The sequence below is a fragment of the Macrobrachium rosenbergii genome, chromosome 54 (genome assembly GCF_040412425.1).
Source record: "Macrobrachium rosenbergii isolate ZJJX-2024 chromosome 54, ASM4041242v1, whole genome shotgun sequence".
Taxonomy (NCBI): Eukaryota; Metazoa; Arthropoda; class Malacostraca; order Decapoda; family Palaemonidae; genus Macrobrachium; species Macrobrachium rosenbergii.
In genome coordinates, this window is record NC_089794.1 from 4,489,397 (window position 1) to 4,507,500 (window position 18,104).

The 18,104-nt window shown below is 37.1% G+C and overlaps 1 protein-coding gene across 4 annotated transcripts in view; it reads left to right on the forward strand.

Moving 5' to 3' along the window:
* The window catches only part of LOC136834738 (long-chain-fatty-acid--CoA ligase 4-like), a 77,770-nt gene that overhangs the window by 46,944 nt on the left and 12,722 nt on the right, over positions 1-18,104 (forward strand). The window contains exon 1 of one of the 4 annotated variants that reach the window (XM_067097335.1): positions 8,743-8,889. The exons of the other annotated variants lie outside the window; for them this stretch is intronic. The gene's annotated coding sequence lies outside the window, so the exon portion shown is untranslated. Of the gene's footprint in view, positions 1-8,742; positions 8,890-18,104 lie in introns of those variants that run through there. 4 annotated transcript variants of the gene reach the window in all.

The window sequence follows — 18,104 nt, forward strand, 5'->3', positions numbered from 1 at the left end:
TATATATATATATATATATGTGTGTGTGTGTGTGTGTGTGTGTGTGTGTGTGTGTGTATATATATATAAGAGAGAGAGAGAGAGAGAGAGAGAGAGAGAGAGAGAGAGAGAGAGAGAGAGAGAGAGACTTTCCGGGACATACGGTGAACCATTCAGACGGCGAATGGTATCCAGAATCCATTGAACAGTTTTTTCCAGCACATTTTTCCCTCCTTCCAGCGCTTATTCCCTCTCTGTGACAGCGGCACCGGGCGGCTCTTAAAAGTACTTAAAGACTGGACGGGTATATATATGAAAAAGGGACTAAAACGGATCTGGGTTGCGTTCTTTTCACACACAAAAAAGGATTCCGTAATCCCTTTAGCCAGGCCCAGCTTGCAATTCGAATGGGTTATACGCGCGTGGCACTATTCCAATCCTTAAAATAACTGCAGGAATTCAAAATAGAATCCCGATTCGGATTTGATTCTGCGTATAGTAAAGAGCGCTCGGAAAATATCAATTAAGCCGGCGTAGGAATCAGAGGCCGGTGCAACGTAGAGCTTTATATATCGTAGGAATTAGGTTATTTGGAGCCATTGTTACGATAAATCCACTCCCCGGATATTGGGGAGATACATCAGATTTAACGTTTGGTTCCTAACGATGTCAATATTTACAAACACCGGCGATTTTCTGCTCCGGTCCGCGCCCGGCCTTCCGCTTCCCGGTACTGTGACATGGGAGCTCTGCGTCGATGCTGCTTTCCATGGTGTCGGGGAACCAGGTTCCCACTCCGCTCCCACCCTCCCCGCGGTATCAAACAACCGTAAGAGCGAATGTCCCCAGAAATTAGAATATCTCCGAATTGAAGGTTGCTGAATCAAAATCCTGAAATTAAGCTTTTGCACAGATTGTCGTTTGTACCAAAGGTAATTTTATCTAAGCACCTCTCTCCTTGTATTTCGAAGGTCCGGGTGGTAAGTCTTTTGTTATCCAAGTTCTTGTGGTTTCGTAGTGATTTGGTATCAAAACCTTTAGAGTCGAATCTTCTGTTTATCAATACCGCAGACACTGACGCATCTTACGTATCACCACAAAACCTTATTGCTTCAATGCTTTTAAGCACTGGACTCCTCAGATAACGAGCCTGATGACTTTGAAGCTCCTCATTCAATCTGAAAGTCTGAAATTCAGCGTTCCCATTACTGAAGCCCAAAGCACAACAGTTACGAATACTGAAGTCCAGTGGTGTTGAACGTCATCAATATTGACGCCCAAAATGTTTTCACTTCCAAGTGCTGGAGCCTGATAATGTTGAAGTTCCTCATTCCTGGAACCCCAAATATCAGCACTTCTACATACTGGAGTCCAGTGGTGTAATCCCCTCATCATTAGAGTCTCTTAAATCATGGCCTTTGTATTTAAGCTTGTTAGGGCCGAAGCCGTAGTGTCAAACTTTAAATTTAGGGCCTTCCGAAATCTATGCCCTGGTATTGAAAGCTTCAAATAAGGTCTTTGTACAAAAGCGTATAGTGTGTGGAAGACCATGTAAGTGAACTCATTAAATACCATCTGTATCAATACCAACAGCACTGAAGACCTTTATTTAGAAACCTAGCATCAAAACCCATTACATCCGATTGCAACTGAAGTCCCCGTGTAAAAGTCCACGTTGCCGTGATGCGTCCCCTAATACAGAACCCCATTAATTCTACCCCCGTAGGGGTAGTGCCGTCGTGCCCCTCACGGGGTGCACTGTAGGCATTACTAAAGGTTCTTTGCAGCGTCTCTTCGACCCCTAACTGCAACCCCTCTCATTCCTTTTACTGTACTTCCATTCATATTATCTTTCTTCCACCTTGCTATCAAACCTCTCTTAACAATTATTTCATAATGCAACTGCGAGGTTTTCGTCCTGTTATACCTTTCAAACCTACCTACTCGCAGTTTCCTTTCCAGCGCTGAATGACCTCATAGGTCCCAGTGCTTGGCCTTTGGCCTGAACTCCATAATCCATTCCAATCCCATTAATTCTACCCAGTATATAAGCTCACATTATTAAAGTTAGCCACTGCTATCCCCGGATATGTTCTAAAGGTAAAGCCAGGTAATCAGTGAATTTAACCCAAGGGGTCATAGAGGCCTTAATGGTTTTACAGGTGGTTTGGAAATACTAATTGAAACTGCGTCCGGGAATCTCGGTGGAAACCAGAATCTTGGTATTCCGAGCGAATATCACACCAGCTAGCGAGGGAGGAAATACATTTATTCCGTCCGTTCTTGAGTTTGTGCTTGAAAACTGACCTTTGATTTTCCGCTGCTGCATTGCGGTAAGAAAATATACACAAGCGGGTAAACACACATACTTCTTATATACAGTATATATATATATATATATATATATATATATAATAATAGGTTTATATATATATATATATATACTTGTATATAAAAAAGAAATTTACCTCAACATATATGTACATATATATATATATATATATATATATATATATATATATATATATATATATATATATATATATATATATAAATATGCATATATATATAGACATATGTGTGTGTGTTTCCATAATAAAAGGTTTCAACCTTCACTCACCAGCACACAACACGGGATCGATCTCACGAGAGATAAATAACTTGTATTATAAAAAAAATCTTTTGTGCTTCTCTTTACCTCAACAGTTTTAAATTACATGGGAAATAAGGTGCCATTAAAGATTTGTATTAATGAGCAGTCCAGGTTCTGTGCAAGTGTTTGTTGATTCCAGAGGACATGAGCCTCTTGATATCCCCAGCTTCTCTTTGGATCAAGCGGGAATCAAGCAAGCGAATAAGTAAGCAAACAAGAAGGAATGGGACGAAAATAGAAAGAAAGAGTTGATTAAAGATGAAACGCCAGCTGGGATAAGCTGAGAGAAGAAAATAAGGCGGTATGATGGAAAACAAATGTCAACTGCGAATTAAGCAAAATATCAAGTCGACAGGCATTAAGATACAAAGAAAGAAAACACAAACATAAGAAAGCAAAACACAAACAGACACAAAAAGATAGATATAAACTATAAAAAGGATAGAAAGTCAATAAAAGAAAAACATGAAAAGTGGGAAGATTAATGAAAAAGAAGAGCAACAAAAACACTAAGATACAAAAGCAAATACGAAAGACAAAGAAAGACGAGAAAGAAAAAAATAGGAAACAGTACAAAAATACAATATAAAAGAACAGATATTATTATTACAATTGTAACCGATATTGCAACCTGCTCGTTCGATGTGTAAAAACAGCAAGAATATTATTAATAATAATAATGATAAATGATGTTTTATATAATAAAAACAATAATGAAAAACTTACCATTTATTTTTAACAAAGAAGATGATAAGAGAAAAAGAGAAATGCCATTTACGTAGCCTCGAAGAAGCAGAAAGGAGAGAGAAAGAAATGGAAAGAAAAATAGCTCTATTTATTTTGTCTTGATTCCCCCATTCGTCGTCGTAACACTGACATAAAAGAAATTTATGAGCTGATTGGCCAGGTGATTAGGAGGTTCTCGGGAATGGGCGACGCTCTCCTGTGAGGTTCGGGAGGCGTCACTGAGGTTGGCGTGAGGTTGAAAGAGCTCGCTGGTGATGATGCTTTGGCGGTCACCAGATAAGATGTGAGGTGGGGGATGAACCTCTACTATTTGAGAGGACCAGCGCCCTCTTCAGAAGGGGGTAGAATTGGCTCTCATAATAATAATAATAATAATAATAATAATAATAATTATTATTATTATTATTATTATTATTATTAGCGTACCTATACAGTAAATAATAACGTCAATATATGAGAGGGTCTGGGAGGCAAGTCTCAACTATTCGTACCAATACTTATAAGCAAATCTTATACCGGGCTGGACGAGCGTTTGTTATCAGTAGAATATCGTTGTTAATCACAGAAAGAAGCAGATCCATATTAGTATTATTATTATTATTATTATACTTTATGACAGAGAGAAGTTAGTAATCCACTGGCATCATCATTAATTACACTTGGGTGGAAGACTCGAATAAGGGGTGTGGAGGCTGGGGATATGAAGCTGAACGGCAAATTTCCCTTAAGGGCAGAGAGAAAGGGATTAGGGGTAAAGTTAAAGGGGACTCGTAGCTCTATATATGGGGCAGAAAGTGCTACATACCATAAATCGACGTTACCATAACGGAAACAGGCCTTTGAGAACAAGTTGTATTATTTTCGACATTGAAACTCTCTCTCTCTCTCTCTCTCTCTCTCTCTCTCTCTCTCTCTCTCTCTCTCATTCACGCACGTGAGCATTTGACCACAGCACATTTGAAATTATATGGTTTGATGACGGAAATACAAATACAAATAATACTTGATAGCAGTCGTAACCACAATGAACTCTTATTGTTACACTGCGTGATTAAACCATAAACGTTTTCATAGAGGTATTTGGAAAGCTGTAACCAACGTGTCGAGAACGGAAGTCACTTTGGTGTTGGGAATGGAATATGTATTTTATTCGTTGTAGTAACTGACAGAGAGTTGATATAACCAACAGTGAAAATTTGATATTGGACCGTAAATCATATAGCATGTAACTGTGTTCCTGTAGGCCCGTATTTAGATTTCAAACAGTGCAGTGTTTACGACACTCAATTTACCAGTAAGAGAACCCCGGGCACGAGTCTCAGGAGGGCCTGAACAAAATAGGCACGTTCTATTGTATTAAACTAATTTATACCTCTGCTGTTATAAATCGCCTCCGATGAAATTTATCTCCCAAGTATAGTGGATTCGATGCTGAACAATCTTTGTAGCTTAATATCTGTAAATATAAATCATGCGTATACGACAAATTCACACACACACACACACACACACACATATATATATATATATATATATATATATATATATATATATATATATATATATATATATATATATATATATATATATATATATACACACACACACATCATGCTTTTTGCGCATGTGTGAAGTTTTATCAAGTGGGATTTTTCTTATTATATATATACATACACACACACACACACACACACACACACACATATATATATATATATATATATATATATATATATATATATATATATATATATATATATATGTGTATGATACTGGCACTCTTCCTATAAATTAGCATTTACAGAATGTAAGTCATTTAACATTATATTTATGTATCTATGTATATATATATATAGGAGAAGGGTAGGAAACATACAGAACCAGTACATACATTTATTCGTCTACGCGTTTCTTGACCCGTGGTCACATCATCAGGACATCATTACAGTTATAAATTAAAAGGGACATTCAGCATAAATAGTTATATAAATATACACAAAACATAAAAAAACTTAAAATAGAAAATCAGTTGAACTTAAACAATCGCACTTAAATACATTTTACACATTAAAGAACCAGTAAAGAAAACTTAAAATGTAAACTTAAAATGAACTTAATAAAAACTGAGCTTAATAAAGGAACTTAAAAATAAACTCAAAGGTAGAGCAGAAGCGCACCTCTCAGGATGAAAAGAAAACACACTAAAAGAAAACAGCATAAAAACAGGAGGAGGAGGAGGCGGACAAATGTAAAACAAACAATCGCATCATGCTATGAATAAACAGCCGATGATTGGCAATTTAGCGCCGGTACAATTCTTTTGATGTTGAGACTCTCCATAGTTCTCCAGGTTCCTTAGCTTGGCCAATTATTCTAAAGTTGTTGTATTTTATTGGCGTCTTGCAACCTCTAGCGTGGGATCTTATATTCGAAAGTTCGGATTAGACAATCTGTACGATAACTCACGCCCATGTGAGAATCGTACGGGTTGCAGATTGTCTAATCCCGAACTTTCGAATATAAGATCCCACGTAGAGGTTGCAAGACGCCAATAAAATACAACAACTTTAGAATAATTGGCCAAGCTAAGGAACCTGGAGAACTGCTTCTCTTGAGAGTCTCAACATCAAAAGAATTGTATGGCGCTAAATTGCCAATCATCGGCTGTTCCTATTCATAGCATGATGCGATTGTTTGTTTACATTTGTCCGCCTCCTCCTCCTCCTGTTTTTATGCTGTTTCTTTTAGTGTGTTTTGTTTTTCATCCTGAGAGGTTCTTCCTATAAATTAGCATTTACAGAATGTAAGTCATTTAACATTATATTTATGTATCTATGTATATATATATATATATATATATATATATATATATATATATATATATATATATATATATATATATATATATATATTAGTACAGCAATTACTGTTTCCTCGCATTGTAAAGCTAAGAGTATCTTAGTTCAGAGAGCCAGAAAACTTCTCAAAAGTATTTAAATACAATCGTAATTAAACAGTAATTATACTTTTCCCAATAGGAAAATTGCTCTCGGAATTCATGCAAGACGAAGAAATGCCTCAGGTTAAAGAATGTGAAAAGGGATCTTGCACCGGAACGCCAAGAAAGACCCAAGGGAAGATTCCATGCATGATTTGCATAGTCATTCCGAGCGACAATAGATGGCAGAACAAGTCAGCAGCTGTCGATCGCATGTGCTTTCATTCCTCGTCTAACCATTCCTCGTCCCCCCACCCCCACCCTCCTCGGCCGACTCTCCCTCTCCCTCCCCCTTCCTTGCACAAGAGTTATGTCAACTTCTCGTTGTTGATTCGGATTATTTTCTGTAATGATATCATCAGTTGTTGTTTCTGACGTGAGAGAGATATGAGTATTTTGGCACTTAGTCAACAACAAAACAGCAGCCACACGTTCAGCCATTATTATATAGTCACGCAATCAGCCTTTACGCCCTTTTCCCTTATCGTTAATGGTTCCAGTACTGCCCCTCCAATTTGCAGCAAGTATTCGGAAGGCTATCTCCACATGCCTTTTCCCCTTATCGCCAACGGTTCTAGTGCTGCCCCTCCGGTTCCATAAAGTATTTTGGGATGCCACCCCATTACCACTCTATATATGCTGATGACCGATCACGGTCGGCTAATTTAAAGGTACATAACTCCAGGTTTAAGTGAGCGGGGAAACTATGAGATTTAACGGGTCGCGAATAACTGTTTGTTTATTTTAGGCAATTTCCGAAACTTTTGCACATTCGTTCTGTTTCAAAAGTAGAATGAGAAATATTTAAAAATAGCAGCGTTCGTCTCAAGCATGTATGTCCTGTCATTCATAGCGAATCACATTAATTCACAACGTATCAGTAAAATTTTATTGTAAATAACCAGATAACCTTGTTTTTTTTTTTTCAGAACAAAGTCGGACGATGGAAACAGCCTGTGTAGCTTTATAACGTATTACAAAGGTTATTTTACCAGAGGACAATTTGTATATAGGTCTAATCATTTTCCATCGCCCGTTGTCATCCGATGTTTGATAGGATAGTACTGCTAAGAATACTACTGTTAATATAATAGTAATGATAATGCAAAATAAGATGCAACTATTATTGTTCTGAGGTTATTGCAGATGAAGAAAAGATTTTTTCATTCTGATTTGTATGTTATTTAGTATTGGAAGGCGTTATAAAACAGCCGACGACAGAAAAAGCTATCAAAGTAATTTCTTTCTATTCTAAGTTTGAGATCGATACGTAGAGAAATTGGCTGAATGAGGACTACTATAAGGAAATAGTTTTGACTTCTCAGAAATAAAATTGTTCTTAAATGGACCGAATAATGAAAACACCTGCCGAATCAACAAGCATAGGCCTAGCATTTGTTAGGCCAAGGTTCTTTACTTCGCTGTTACCATTCTTAAAAACTTGTATTAATTTGTTTTTTTTTTATTTTGACGTTATGACTCGAGAACTTTTATCACAGAGAAATTATTTTTATACATTCAAAATTAAGTTTTACTTAGAATATGGCTGAAGTGATATGGCATCTCATCATATACGAGTAGTTTTCGGGCATAGATCTAGCATAGGTTTCCAAACTTTATTTTTTCGCTAATACCAATCTATGAGACAGTTTTATGAGTGCATAAATTAAACCAGGATATGCTACACATGAAAAATACAACTATTTTTACTCTGAATCGAATGTAGTTTGTTTACATCGTCCTGAAATACTCCGCCAAGTGTGACGTTTTGGAATTTCGCGGACAAACCACTTTTGATAAAATGCGTTTTTTTTTTCAACAAGTCTAACGCTCCCTTACATGTCTTAAAAAAAATAAATGATGGCACAGACAGTATCTTGCCGGCCTGCTTACGTCAAGGAATTCGAATTCTCAATGTTCGATAAAATACGGATGTCCCTTATGGCATCACAGTTACATTTTTTAAACACGGACCTTGTGACACAACCTGTGTATAACCTATAGGCCTACTTCCTACTAAGCATTATTAGCAACGAGCAAAATATTTCGTAATTTATATCATGTTACATATATGATATTAATGATGTGATTTTAAAATTGAAATAAACACTGCACTTATGTGTCACAATAAAATGCTGAAAATATGACACAAAATTTTGGGTGAATAAATTTGAACATTCTTTGCTTACCTTTGAAATGTTATTCCATTGTCTCTTGAAGACTTCATGGACCCATTTCTGCAATTATAAGTTGTTTAACATACCATTATGGAGATAATAAACAAATAAAAAAAAAAATCGCAGGACACTAAGCGCCTGTTCAGTTTCCGCTTATAATTTCAAAACAATGTGCGCAAGGATTTCCCGGGTTTTAAGATTTGCTGCGAGGCTTTGCAGCACCTACCTGGTGGTAGCACACCAAACTACAAAGTGGTGCTATATGGATAATATCACCAGTTATTATTGACTGTCTAAGATTGAAACAGCTCCTGACGACATAACACTGAAGCAAGGTAAAGTTATTGCGAATGTTAGAAGGTTAATGGTGCATGCCCATCGAAATTGCATTTCTAGTTACTGATTACTTCACGAACTTCACGTTGTGACTGGGGCTGCCGCTGGAATGTAAATGGCATAGTAGTGTATGTGGTGTATGTCCTGAAGTTTTTACCGAAATATTGTGCCAACAGTCGAATTCTACCAGGTTTTCCGTAATATTTCGGCGTACACTAGTAAAAGACATTTATTTTTTAACTATATAATCCACGATGGCAAGGAAAAAAAAACATGAAAACAAAATTCTGTTTAGGAAGTGTCTATGAAATGTTCCCCCCAGTGCGGAAGACAGTAATCATACTGCTAATGTGGATTGTTTGCATGAAGCCAGCTTCATTTAACTGCAGCATGAGGCTCACTTGCCGACACTGAGCCACCAGTTAGATCATACCGTGTAGGTGCATTGTCAGCTCTTGCAGTATCGTCAGCGGACGTTGAAGGCTGAATAACCAACACATAAGCGACCAATGAACCAACGTGGGGTGTTCTTATTAAGAGGTCAGTCGTAAACATAGGCTTAGTAGTGATATGTTTTTTTACAGCTAAGGTCTGAACATGATTCCTGGTTATGTAATCTTCCCAGAAGCTGCACCAACAAACGATACTTTTACTTTGATGAAACAGATGAAAAATTTGTTAACAATTCTTAGAAGGTATGCGTCATCTCAAACGTTCCATAATTAGGATAGCCACCGAACTGATCTAGGCCTATGAACGATGTGTACATGCCACCCACCAATTGTTTAATTATGAATGCCGAAAGGTATTTGAATAAGGATGTTATAGTGATAGCATTTTTAAAATTGTCTTTATGTAGCTGTGGTAACTGATAATTTGTAGCGCGCGGATAGCAAATATAGCGTGGAAAGTTTCCCTCCCAGCATCTAGGAAGCTGTCGTGAGAAACTGATTGCCAGATTTTCCTACAAAACCAAATAATACAATGTTTCATATTCTCCCAAGAATTTTATTACTGCGAGAAAGTTACATTCAGGTCTAACTAGGTTGTTGAGAGAGAGAGAGAGAGAGAGAGAGAGAGAGAGAGAGAGAGAGAGAGAGAGAGAGAGGGTGGGGGTGATTTTTAAGTTAATACTTGAACTAAATAAGTTCATGTAGCTTACGTGCAGAAAATATTTGGAAGATTTACCTGGGTATCAATTTTCTTTGCTTTCATTTACAACTGCTGCTATAAGTAAGCATATAGATACAATCTGCGTTTTTTTAAACACATTTGTTCATTTTTGTTGATGTCGAAATGATAAACAGTCGTGCCCTTCTACTAAATTTTTATTATTGTTACTGATAGGAATTAAAAGAAAACGGGAACTCCTTGAAAGAAAACGCTGATGATGCAGTGATTATGCGTGACTGCTCTAATTCCACAGCTCGTGTTTAAATTGCCTTTGTAGTGTGATTTGACTAATTTTTATGAGCATATAAGGATATATATTTATGTATCTTGGTATCTTTTACGAATGTAAGCTTGTTTATTAAGCATGAGTTGTCCATTTGTATGCAAATGCGCGGTATTTTGTTCTCTCTCCCTCTTTTAACTTCTCTATGGATATTTGTCAGTCTCCATAAATATTCGTTGTCTTTCAAAGCAGCAAACTTTTTCACGCTACATTTCATATCTCTCTTTTGCTATTTCTTTTGTCTCCATATCGTTTCTCTCTCTCTCTCTCTCTCTCTCTCTCTCTCTCTCTCTCTCTCTCTCTCCGTCTTTGTAAAAAAGCAGTTATTTTCCCATTCATTTCCTGTCATTCTGCATCTTGCTCTCATTTTGCGAACACCCTCATCTCGTTTCATCTCCTTTGTTACTTGTATGTCTTTGTTTAAATATTGTATTTTCATTTCCTTGACCTTGCAAAGCCAGTATCTCTTTGTGCAAGCAACGTTTTTTTCTTTTCCTCTGGCCATTTTGTGTTTCAATCTTTGTCCAAACAGCGCCATCTCTTCTTTCATCTCCGTCACTTTCTGTCTTTGGAAAAATAAAGGCACATCATCAGTTGTCTTCATAATCCCTTCGAGCGCTTGCAAGTCCTCGAGCGATAATCCTACTTGAGTAGGGGCCCCTCCCTGTAGGGGGGTGATGTCCCCTCGGGGACTTCACGGCGCCCTTAAGTCCTCTGTCTGGGGAGAGGGGTGGGGGTGAAGTGGGGGCCAAGAAGTCTGATTATGCCAACATCAATGGCATTCTCTCCTCCCGCCACCTACTACCAGGCCTTCTGCAGCGTCTTCTGCAGCGCCTGCTGGATATTGTCGCCATTTGTAGTCCCGTGTCGGACGAGTTATGTCCCTACTCGAGACCAGCTGTGCCTCGTCCTTCCTCTCTTACCTTGGTGAGGAATTCTCAGCCATGTTTTCCTCACTCGTTTTTCTCGGAACTGCTTCAGCGTTCGGGTTTTTTTTCCACTTATATTTTCTTCTTTATTTTTCTACCAATATTTCTTCTCATTCTGTTTATTCTCCCATGATTTCGTCTTTCTTCTATATACTAATTCTTCTTCCTCTTCCTATCTCTCACTTTTTTCTCTCTTGCTATGTCGTCTTCTTGCCTCCTACCGCCTCCTTTGCATCTTAGTCCCCATAATGCCTCCTAATTATTCGTTCTCTTGCTTCCTTCAACCGTCTAAATTCCTCTCTCTCTCTCTCTCTCTCTCTCTCTCTCTCTCTCTCTCTCTCTCTCTCTCTCTCTCTCTCGGTTCAGCGATCCTCTAGAAACAACAAGACGCTCTTCTTCTTCTTCTTATTCTTCTTCTTCATCCACTAAACAGCTGCTGCCGCCTTAAGGAATGGCTCTGCATCCTGTTAATACTCCTTCGGTAATTTCGCTAGTCCTTTGGGGCTGGGAGACCGGAGAGGGGGCGGAAGGGGGAAGGGGAAGGGGAAGGGAAATGAATATGGTTGGGGAATAAGTAGGAAGGGGATATTCAGGATTTTGAGGTTAAGTGTTGAGGAAACAGAAGGAGAGGAAAAAAAGGAGAAGCGCCAGGAATCAGGCATAGGAAAGTAACTTGGTAAAGGATAAATAAATTGTGTAAATGGGTAACTGTAAATATAATTATTGTTAATAGGGAATGGATAAGTGTAGAAGTATTAAGTATACAGCATCATTTCAGAGCTTTGGGGATTGGAGGGACTTAAGTAATTTGAACAGGAAGGATCGATAAGAAGGCAGTAAGTAGGGAGGTCATTACTAGGGATTCCAGGCAGTTCGAAGTGGGGTCTTTGTTCAGAGGGACGCTTAGCGTACACCCCGCCATCGCTAAATAGCAGAGATAAATAGGGAAGCAGGGAATGCATTATGTATAGAGTGGGGTCCTCACCCACGTCCATTTCGGACATTGTCAGAATGCCGAAAAGTATCAGTGTCCCATCCCTGCATAACAAGTATGATTCTGGTAACGGATTGCCCATGAGTGGATTCTCTGTCAAGTGTCACTGTTCGATTAGGGCCATTCCTAATGTCTAATCTCATGATCCTTGGATTCTTATGGCCATTGGGTTCCTATGGCCTTTGGGTGTGGCCCTGCTCGCATGTCCCTTTGGTTTATATGGCCCTGATCTCTTGGCCCATGGGTTCTAATGACCCTGCTCTCCTAGTATTCAGGGTATTGACGTGATGCTTCTTGCAAGAATAAGTGTTCAGAGTTGTGGAGTTCATTTTCGTAATGTCATCGGCTTTTAGCCCTAAGACCTATTTTCTTGTCTCCTTTGGCTGTTAGTCCCATTATTTTTATATTACTTTTATCAGTACTACTGTTACCACCTCTGTTCTTCCCACTGTCACTGAAAGTATTACAACTATCTCTTTAGAGGGAAATACAAACAGAAACAAAGGGCAGAAGAGAAGGAGAGATAGCGAGAGAGAATAAGTACTAATGGGTGAAAACACAGACCGAGAAATATGAGGGCACTCACAGTAGTTAGGATTTGAACTAAGAATGAGAAGGAGGGTCATAAAATTATTTTATATATAAAGATATATACACACTTTTGTATATATATATATATATATATATATATATATATATATATATATATATATATATATATATATATATATATATATATATATATATATATATATATATATATATATATATATATATATATATATATATATATATATATATACATATATATATATACATATACACACACATCTTTTTATTACCCTCCTCATTCATAGATCGTAATTCTGTTTCACACTCATACACACACACACACACACACACACACACACACACACACATATATATATATATATATATATATATATATATATATATATATATATATATATATATATATATATTCGCAGAGAAAAATTGAAGGGAAATGCCTAGTACAAACGCGCGCGCGCGCACCCACACACACACACACACATACACAGGAAAGCAATCATCTCAGAATGGACTAGCAGACTGCGCATAAAACCAGGCCTAAGCATTGCCTCGAATTCCTGATAAGATTAGAGAGGAAGGGGAGCCAAGAATAAACTCCGAGTGGACGCCCCAGTTCCAGTTTTATTGTTCTTTATTATTTTTATCTTCTGTCTTTCTTGTTTGTGTATGTTTTAGTTTTAATGATTTCGTTTCGCCAGGTAACTTGATCTGCCTGTAATGACAAGAATGATCTATAATAAGAAGAATGCTATTTCTTGTGTTTGGAAAACAATTTTTGTCAGTGTTTTTCCTGAAAAAAAAATTAATTTTCAAAACATTCAGTACTGGTTGGTTTAGATTTATAATTTTCTGGAAATGGTAGAAAATTTTTGTAATTTTTGTCCAAAAATTGGTCTTAAGAAAAGTTTATGGTATTTCAGATTTTTGAGGTGAAACGGTTTTGGTCAAAAATTTTTTTTTGTTTCATTTTCAATTTTTTTTATATAAGATGACAGAGTTTTTTTTTTTTTTTTTTAGAAATTCCTTCCTTCTATCAGGCCTCTTCGACACACCCATTGAGACACCTCTTCCAACAGCTATTCTATGAAAATGAACAGCCCCAGGGTGATTCTTATTAACCATAATCCCCTTTTTCAAGAGGCGGAAGTATCATTCTCTTCCTGATATCCGGTCTGGGCAAGATATAATATGTTAATGTAAAGAGGCCAAACTTTACATAAACCGAAGCAGCACTCTAGAAGTCTAACATCAGAGAGAGAGAGAGAGAGAGAGAGAGAGAGATTGCTTGGCGATTGGTACCCTAAGTTCGGGTTCTGTTCAACCAACGGCCCCTCTCTCTCTCTCTCTCTCTCTCTCTCTCTCTCTCTCTCTCTCTCTCTCTCTCTCTTGCCCAAAAACTTTCGTAACACCAAACTGAAAATTCAGCTTACATTTACTCTGTACGTGCATTCAAGTGATTTTCCATTATCCTGATAAGGCTTGCAAAAGTCGCTCTCTCTCTCACACGCGCATTCGCCTCTCTCTCTCTCTCTCTCTCTCTCTCTCTCTCTCTCTCTCTCTCTCTCTCTCTCTCTCTCTCTCTCTCTCTCGGCATTGCAGAGGCCATTTGAGCAGTCATTGAGTTTTTTTTTTATTTCATTGGCAAGGCCTTGGGTGTCCCTAGTGATCAATAAAACGGGGAAATTTATTTGTTATTTTTGTTCATTTCTTTAGTATTGCTTCTGTGCATCTCAGTTTTAGCGATTCAGTGATCCTTGTTGGGCTAATTTGTACTTCTTTTTCGAAAGACTCTGAATGACTGGGTAATTTTATCATATAAGATCATTCTGGTACCTAGAGTTTATTGAATAATAAGATTGAAACATGTTTAATATTAAAGCGATAATTTTGAATTGCCTTGAGATGAAGACTTTAAATTTTGCATTTCCAGTGCGATTTGCAATTACCAATATAAAGCAAAGCTGAATTAGGAAGCATAATATCTCTCTCTCTCTCTCTCTCTCTCTCTCTCTCTATATATATATATATCTCTATATATATCTATATATTATATATATATATATATATATATATATATATATATATATATATATATATATATATGTGTGTGTGTGTGTGTATATGTATACACACACAGACACACACACACACACACACACACACACACACACACACACACATATATATATATATATATATATATATATATATATATATATATATATATATATATATATATATATATATATATATATATATATTTACATACACATATGCAGTATATATGAAAGCTAACAAAAAGCATTTAACAAGTTAAGGCCCTTCATATTACATTTGTATTGCATTACGTATTAATGTTCGTTCTTTTGTGAAACTGAGTCAATCTGTACCGTCAGATTTGACTTAAAAAAAAAAAAGCGATTTCATATTACGTCAACAAAGGTCCCCAAATTGAATTCATGTTAGAATTCACATATCCAGCATTAGTGTGTAATTGTGAAAATTCGTCTTGATTCTGTCCATACTTGTTTCCACATTGATTCACTGAAAGTTCTGTCCCTCAGTTCCGGCACAGACTAAATCAAGTTCAAGTTACTTCGTGACAGATCTGTGTCTGATTCCAGCACCACCACCCCGTCATGGCAATAGGGTCAGACTTGCTAATGTCCTCAGTGGGTCATACTTTTAAAGGAAATGCTTGTTTTATAATTAAGGCCCCTGATTTATATGGACGTCTACACTATTTTTTTTTTCCAGACTATTCATATCATAGCTTCTGATGGGCCAGACATTACTTGTTTATCCCGCGGGATCTAGTACCCACAGTAAACATTTTCCCGCTGAGGATATCAGCATTCCGGACCCATTTCTATAGGCGCATCATTCTACATTGCCTTGTTACATTTGTTACAGGGAACAGAATCAACACTATTTTTGAAAGTGTACATAGCGTAATCTTAGCGATCTACTTCAGGAAAAAGACGTATGAAGGTTCAACCCATGATCACACTCGCATTTTTTCCCCTCTCTCTCTCTCTCTCCCTGACCTCACTCATTCTCACCAAAGCAATTAAATGGACTATTTAAAGAAACACAATCGTTCTTACAAAAAATAGGTTTATTATTCAAATAACCCAACAAGAAATGAATAAAACAAAGCAAAGATTAAAATGCATAATAAATGAATTATCGAGTCAGATAACTAAACTCTAAACTGCAAAACACTTCTGATTAAAGAAGTCTCATTATGGCTAATAGCCTGGAAACGCCCAAAATCTCACATACTCACAAATCAATAACTAAAAGTCATGTAAAAAAAAAACAGTCTACCACATAAAGAGATTGACATTGCAAATGATTTTCATGTCCTTTTTCTCAAACTCCCAAGTCCACAGTCTACCACAAGTCCACAGACATCTGTCGAAAAAATTAAACATGATAGAAAACTCCCAGAAATATATGAAATACAAAACACAATAATGGAAAGTGTAAAATGCATAGCCAAGATATGGCAAACGTAACACAACAAAATAATAATATAAAAGAGGTATGAATATTCATATTAAATTTCCCACACCAGTTCAAAAGTTCAAAATGATTAGAAAGTCATGGTAAAAATCACAAGTTCAACTTTCTCCCATAAAAACAGAGATTTGAGACTCTACCTTATCTGCCGATTTTCAAAGCCTGGAACCACTCCAAAGCTATGACTGGACAACTGCAGTTCTATCACGTTAATGAACGATCAAACTCACTTTTAGGGCAGATTTTGGCATAATCTAGATCAAAGTAACGCACGTACTCACGAATATACATAACGCTCCGGAGATCACCTGATCCCCAATATTGCTGAGCTTCTCGCCCAGAGAGCTGAGGAATCAAACTATTTGCTGAATACAAAGATTTTGCAACTGACGACTTCCATCAGTACCATCTCGCACCGAACTTTCCACGATAACATCTTAAAGCATTGAAGCTATGAAATGCATATATGTGTCCTTTAAATACATTAGCCCAGTTGCTTTGCTTCCCGCATGTATACTTCTAATCGACTAATCCGTTCCCTGTGGTCCCCACCTTCACCCCATCGGCGTCAGCTCTCCAACTTCGTATAACTGATATTGCTTAACCAGACCACTGAGTGGCAATTCTAGACTCCTCAGGCCGACCCAAAAGATTTGTTCTTGAAGAAAGGCTGAACATGCAGCAAAGGCAAGTTCAAGAACAGGACAGTTAGGCAGGAAAAGGCAAAGAGGAACTGATGAAGATCCAGGCTCAAAGCAATGTTGATGAGGCATAAAAGATGTCAGACAAACCTTAAGTACTGATCAGGCGTACTGCCGGCAAAGCCCTCTAATTGGTTCCTCACAACTATTTCGGATTCAGGTAGTGCTTAAGACACAATGTGGGTATTGTACCTGAACAGGATCTCCACATCCATTCTGGATTCTCATATTGCACAAGTCATGGATCTCCTCAGCCATTTCGGATTTCAGTACCGAAAAACAATATACGGCAGCCGAAACCATCTACGGGATTCAATCCATGCTGGATTCCAGCGACTCGCAAGGCACATTGTGTGCAATACTCAGACGCCGAGTCTCCACATCCGCGCTGCTACCTAAAGGTGTCGCTCTCCCTCTCTTCCAGAAAAGCTGCACCTTCTCAGGTCCATCTCTTTCTCTTACTAGAATGCGCATCGACAAATAGAGAGAAGCTGCTGCTGGAAAAGGTCCTTTCGGTTCCTGGAAAGCCGTAAATCCCCGAAACGGCCAGTCTTTTATCCTAATTTCCCGTAATTTTCGCGTCACAAATTAGATTACAGTCACCTGAAGGAAGGGTAGCCGTTGGTCCTGTCCTAATTGCTCCAGGTAGATGGACCCCTGGATTTAGATTCTTATTTGATTTCTTTTATTTTTTCCTTCTTATATTTGACGCTTTATGTGCTTATTATGCGTTCCAGAAGAAGGTGATTGGCAAACTAAAAACATACGTATATATGTGTATATATATATATATATATATATATATATATATATATATATATATATATATATATATATATATATATATATATATATATACATATATATATATATATATATATATATATATATATATATATATATATATATATATATATATATATATATATATATATATATATATATACATACATATACATACATACATACATACACATAATACATAAATAAATAAATAAATAAATATATATATATATATATATATATATATATATAT